Raw genomic sequence first — 6,625 nt, 5'->3', positions numbered from 1 at the left:
TGCCGACGACCTCTGTGCCCTAGCTTCTCCGCCGTCTGTCGCCGTCGAACGGAGAAGTGTCGATTCCTCTCAGCCATCTCTTTGCCCTAACCAGCGCCGCAGCAAACCGCCGTTGCCTCCCTTGCCCCTATTGCGCCTTTTGGTCGCCACAGCCGACGCCGACGGACTAGGGCAACGCTGTGCCCTAGATTTGCAGCGCCGCCGTCCCATTCTGCTCTAGCCATCATCGACACTGCTCTCCTGCAGTGTCCTTCGCTCGCCAACGCCCTTGTGATCTAGCGTACGTGAGTGCCAGCAACCACCTTGTTAACGGCTTGAGTTTCCGGCATTAGGGCTTCCAGTGGCAGCTTTGTTCGGTTTTTGGTCATTTCAGGCAGTAAAGGAAGAGGTAAAGTGCTCAAGTTATTATGGAAATTTGGTTGTGGTTTGGAAGTTGATTTCTTGATCTTTTTGATCCGAACAGTGAAGAATTCCAGCAGCCAACAACCCTTAACGGCAGCCCTCATTCCAGCATTCCTTTGTTCCAGCAGCAATCAACCTAAATGGGGCAGTAACTCTTCAATTCCAGCATCTTCTTGTTCTTGAATAAAGCTGTGGAACTTGAGGTAGGGTTTAGGGTTGTGGTCTTCGTTGTAGATGATTTCTAGTTGTGTTAGCAAAAGTTGTTAACTTAAGTTTAGAAATAAATCTAAAGGTGTAATTAGGGTTAATGAAGCTAACCCTAGTTGGTCAATGGATTAGAATTTAGTTTGGCTAATGGTTGTATGATAAATTAGCTAAACTAGACATTTTGTTTGATACCGCAGGACTTTGACGCGAAACGAGTATCTCGGAGTCGGTATTGGACCTTTCTTTTATCGGAGGCGGGTACTTTTGACTTATTGTCTTTGATATGCTTAGTAATGAAAATAATATGTTGCATTAATTGTGTTCCCTATTTACTTCGGTTAGTCACTGCCCAATACATGTTACCTGTTTGATTGATTGTTTGATTGCATCTCGTATTGGTCTTGTACCTGATCTATCATGCTCATGGGTAGTGATATAACCACGTTTCACATGTTCAGGACCTAGGTTTGATACCTTATTGATCAGTATATCTTGATATGATTCATTCGCTTTTGTGCACATTATGATATGTCCAGAGGTTGGATTAGTATATTACCATGTTTAGTGACATGCACCATTTGCATGATCGCATGCTGTGCGATAGATTGCTCCATTATTGTCGAGCACATTGCCAGTTTCATCGGTGCTCCGTTGTGACGCTCATGGGTAGCGAGATATAGCGTGGTAGCACGTCAGTTTGACTCTTAGGTGTGATCCGCTCAGGGGTAGTGTGACGCAGCGTGTAGCACGTTAGAGATCCCTCCCGTCACAGTGTACCGGGAGTTGAGAGCATTGCGCTCCCCCATTTATGATTTGGGGTAGGAGTACGTATGTACTCCGACAGCATCCGTCCACTCGATCACTCATCAGGAGTAGTGTTGCTGAGTGCACGGGTGTCACAGCCCTACCCACTCGTTCCCACTTTTGTTGTGAGTTGGCTGCCTGGCGTCAGGGGTGACCATGACATTGGCATCATATGCATGATGCATTTATTGTTTGTGTTTGTGTTTGTTGCACTTATATGTTGCACATTGCTTGGATACCTTGATTGACATGCATACAGGTCTTCTATACCTTTCGGACTGTTTGTCCTTTTACCAGGTCCTGGTTAGTACAGATTCTCTCCTGTCTTCTTCGGTTTGTAGTTACCTTTATCTTTATCAGGAGACTGTACGCATGATTAGTGCTAGGTGTTATTTCTTTACTTTGCATATCAATTGTACCTGCTGAGTGTTGGACTCACCCCGCCTCCATTGTTGTTATTTTCAGGTTGATGCTGTCAGGAGGGAGTTCCAGTCGCTAGTCCCCACAGCACGTAGTGCTAGTCCTCTGCTGGGTTGAGTTGTTATTTTATTTTAGTTTCTTTTTATTCTCTATCAGACTTTGTTTTAGTCTTGTTTTGGATTTTTCATATGGATATTGTATGGAATCCTTTCGTTTGATGGACCTTTGATATGATTTGGATTTTATTCTACTATATGCCTGCCTGGACGGCAGAAGAGGTGGGTTCGTCGGTTTTGAGCTTTACGAGTGTAATGGAGTAGGGTGGATTTTGAGTCAGAGTTTTATTATTTTATTTACTGTTTTTATTCCAGCCGCCTGTGGCTGAGGTATTTATGTATGTAGAAAGTTTCAGATTGTCCGTCGTACAGGGGAGATGCTGCCGAAATTTCTTCGGACAGGGACTCCTCTGGGGCGTGACAATTTAGTGGTATCAGAGCACAGGTATACGATCTTTTGTTTTCGTATTTTTGATGTTTGGGATAACCTGATACCAATTTATTTACTTGGTATCAGAGCGCCAAGTTTGGCGATACTTGTTTGATTTTTGTATTATGGATTTTCGAGATTTATCTGATACCAATTTATTGGTATCAGAGCGGGTTATGATACCTGCTTTTGGTGTTCTGGATTTTTGGATGTCTATTTCGGTTTGTACGGATTTCCGTTATGGTTATGTTTTGGACTTCCGTTTCGGATTTATATGGATTTCCGGCGATTTCCTCGTTCGGAATTTTGAGGTCAGAAATTGGGGACTGGACAGCGACGGAACATCTCCAGACAGCAATTAGGTATGATGTTTAATTTTATAGTTTATGACATGTATTAGGATTCTTTATTTAATACTTGTCTGGTTGTTGTAACACATATTACATGTGATAGGTTAGCCATTGAGCATGGTTGACCTTAATAGAGATCAAGGATTATAGTCTCTGGTGATTTTATATATCTTACCACTAGTAGTTTTAGTTTCTGTTACTACTAGTAGGAGTTGGAGGCACATACCAACCTCTGCTATTGTTAGCTGGGTAATGGATGATACCTATATATTCCTGTGGACTTAGCCAGTAGAGTTTTTATACTCGTATCTTTTGGATATTAGGGTATCCGATACGATGAAAATTGGTCATTGGAGAGTTATCATGTTTGATCATTGTTGAGAATGATTTGAGGTTGAGGGATATTGGGAGATCAGATATTGTGATGTGTTGATTTTTAATGAATTATGAGAGTAAATGTTATGTGGATAACTATTTTGATGATCTATTATTTGGGTTGTTGTTGATGGTGACATAGTGAGTGTCATGTATGATATTCCCAGGTTTGATGTTTATAGTTGGTGATCAGATTATAAATCGGGTGTTAGAGAGTTTATGGTTTAGTGTACCTATGAATTTTAATAAATCTGGTTAGTTGTGGTTAGATAACAGGATGATAAAATTGATATTTGCTTCCTCTGAAATTGGACTATGTGGATAAATAATGATTTGATGTTTGGAATATTAATTTGCTCTCATGGGGAGTAGAGACTTATTCATCTGATATTATGTGGGCTGATATTTTTGAGGATAAAAATAAAAGTGTCTTGATGTTCTTGAATTCTGACTTTATCTTTTGGGTCGTACACATTTATACATATGATTATTGCGGGTTTCTAGTAGATTATACCCGAGTGGATAGGCATACATGTCTGATTGTTTATTGGAGGTATTTGTCAGTTAAAAACTATGTTGTGGAATGTGCACATATGTTTGAGTGTTTTATTGGATGTATCTTATCGATTTAATCTAAGTTGTGATATGTGCAGATGTATTCGGTGTAATATTTGAGGTATCTTATTGATTATATTTGATTTGTGGATGCGCTTGTGTCTATTAGGTTTTGTTGGAAGTATTACGTTGATTATACTCTTGGTATAGGTATATATATGCCGTGTGAGGTTATTTGAGGTGTATTGTTGATTTTGCCTATGTTGATTTTGCACACGGGTTCGGTATGCATTATTGGAGATATCACGATGATTTATACCTATGTTGGGAGTATGTTTGGTGTGTACTAATTGGAGGATTATGTCGATCATACATATGTTGTGTGAGCACGTGTGCTAGTTATATATTGGTGGCAGCATGATGATTCTACTTATGCTGAATGCAGAATGTGGAGTGACTGCATTATGTTATTTGTTGGACTAACTCATCAACTAATTCTCCTATCAGTGGATGACCCACTAGGATGCTGATAGAGTTGATGATGGATTTGATTAGGTTACTAGGTTGTTATAGCCTAGGCTAACCACAGTGATTTGTGGTAGAGAGATCTTGTACAGTCTCTAGCTGGATAGTTAGGTTCCTTGGGGTACTTATGTATTATTTTGTGGTGTAGAATTACTCCCACATATTACGGATTGCTTGTAGCGAAGCATTGCCCCTATATTTATTACGATACATATTTCAAATTATTTGTAGTGGAGTGTTACTCCTACATATTGAGGATTTCTTGTGGTAGAGCGTTGCTCCCACATATGTGGTATTTTCTGTGATGGAGCGTTGCTCTCACACTGGGGGATCTTATGGTTAGAAATGTCTGTGATATGGACATTATGGGTCATGATTTTACCACTAGCGTTTGGGAAACCTTAGATGTTTTCAGAGACTTGATGATTTTGGTATTCCCAGGATGTTTGGATCGGTTTCCATTGTCTTTGTTGACGGTGTTGTGATCTATTTCGGATCCACGGTGAGTTACGCACTTTATCTTTGCATAGTTCTGGAGATGTTTCGATGAAAACGTCTATATGTGAAGTTCAGTAGTGTGTATTTTGGTTGTCTTCTGTGAGATGTTTGAGACACACGGTCACCAGTAGGAGTATACCGTGGTTTCACAGGTGATTGAGGTTGTTACCGTTGGAAGTAGACGGAGTCTATAGAAGAGGCTCGCAACTTCCTTTGTTTGGCTCGATATTTCCGGAGATACGTTGAGGGTTTCTCTTGGATAGCTATGTCACTGACACGTCTGACCTGGAAAGGCGTGAAGTTCACTTGGACTAAGGATGACAAGACCAACTTCTAGGAGTTGAAGCGGAGACTAGTGTTGGCTCCGATTTTGGTTTTATCTTCTGGAGAGGACGGATATGTCCTCTGCACCGACGCATCTATTCAGGGTTTGAGCGCTGTTCTGATGCAGCACGATATGGTAGTCTCCTATCCTTCTCGTCGATTGAAGGAACATGAGAAGAACTACCCTGTACATGATCTGGAGCAAATCGTCATTATTTTTGCCATGAAGATTTGGCGATATTATTTATATAGCGTTACATTTGAGATTCTCACTGACCATAAGAGTCTCAAATATCTGTTTACTTGGAAGGAACTTAATCTCCGACGGAGAAGATGGATGGAGTTCCTGAAGGATTATGATTGTACCATTAGCTATCACCCGGGGAGAGCTAATGTGGTTGCCGATGCGCTTAGCAGGAAGTCCGGAGGGACTTTAGTTTGCCATCGAGTTGTGGTCACAAACTTGATTTAAGGTTCCTCCGATTTGGTCATTGAGGGGTAAGGACAGACAGAGTAGGGTACTTTGGTACCATGGGTGCTCAGTCGTTGATCAGGACGAGGATACGAGAGCCCTAGGCTGCTGATCAGTATTTGCAATTTATTTGCAGCCAGATAGCTTCCGGGCAGCAGACCGAGTTCACACGAGACCAGGAGGGTGTTATACACTGCCGAGGCAGATTATGCGTACCTCAGTTTCATCCAGTCTTACAGGAGTTACTTCAGGAGGCTCATCGCTCTCGATTTGCGATTCGCCTAGACGGTACCCATATGCACCAAGATTTGAGGTGTTTCTATTGGTGGAACGACATGAAGGACGACATGAAGACATCACAGATTTTGTAGCTAGATGTCTTGTCAGTTAGCAAGTGAAGGTCGAGCACCAAAGATCTGCCGGCTTAATTCAGCAAATTCCTAATCCTGAGTGGAAATGAGAACACATTACTATGGACTTTGTGGTAGGTTTGCCGAGGACACGACGAGACCATGACGCGATTTGGGTAATTGTTGATCGATTAACCAAATCCGCGTACTCGTTAGCGATCCGGAAGACTGATTTCCTGGATCGATTGGTAGATCTGTTTTGCCGGGAGATTATCAGATCACGTGGTATTCTGTTGACTATTATTTCGGATAGAGACCCCGGTTCATGTCTCGTTTTTGACAGAGTCTGCAGCAGTCCTTGGGCACGCAGCTCTGTTTAGCATAGTTTTCCATCCTCAGACAGATGGATAGTCAAAGCGGACCATTCAGACTTTAGAGGATCTGCTAAGGTCGTGTGTTATGGATTTCGGAGGCAGTTGGGAGGACCATCTGCCGTTAGTAGAGTTTGCTTACAACAACAGCTTCCATTCGATTATCCAGATGACACCGTTTGAGGTGTTGTATGGTAGACCTTGTTGGACACCTATCCTCTGGGATGAGGTTGGAGAGGCCCAGCTGTTGGGACCTCATAGAGTTCAGCAGGATGCGGAGTTGGTCCGTACTATCAGACGGAGGATGTCAGAGGCGCAGGACCGCTAGGAGAGTTATGCTGATCGGAGACGCAGACCACTAGAGTTCTCTGTTGGCGACCATGTACGTCTGCGAGTTTCACCCACGAAAGGGGTGAAGAGATTTGGCCTTAGAGGTAAGCTAGCTTCGCTGTACATTGGCCCTTTCGAGATCTTGGAGAGGATCGG

At 42.4% G+C, this 6,625-nt stretch overlaps 1 long non-coding RNA gene across 1 annotated transcript; it reads left to right on the top strand.

Annotated features, from left to right (window-relative positions):
• Positions 1-324: 324 nt before the first annotated feature.
• LOC122006326 lies at positions 325-864 on the top strand. The gene is made up of 3 exons (XR_006118676.1): positions 325-388; positions 464-605; positions 807-864. It is a non-coding gene; the product is annotated as an uncharacterized LOC122006326 (long non-coding RNA).
• The last annotated feature ends 5,761 nt before the right edge of the window (positions 865-6,625 follow it).

Source organism: Zingiber officinale, chromosome 1A, assembly GCF_018446385.1.
Source record: "Zingiber officinale cultivar Zhangliang chromosome 1A, Zo_v1.1, whole genome shotgun sequence".
Taxonomy (NCBI): Eukaryota; Viridiplantae; Streptophyta; class Magnoliopsida; order Zingiberales; family Zingiberaceae; genus Zingiber; species Zingiber officinale.
The sequence above is the reverse complement of the archived record's forward strand: the minus strand, read 5'-3'. Positions and strand labels throughout refer to the sequence as shown.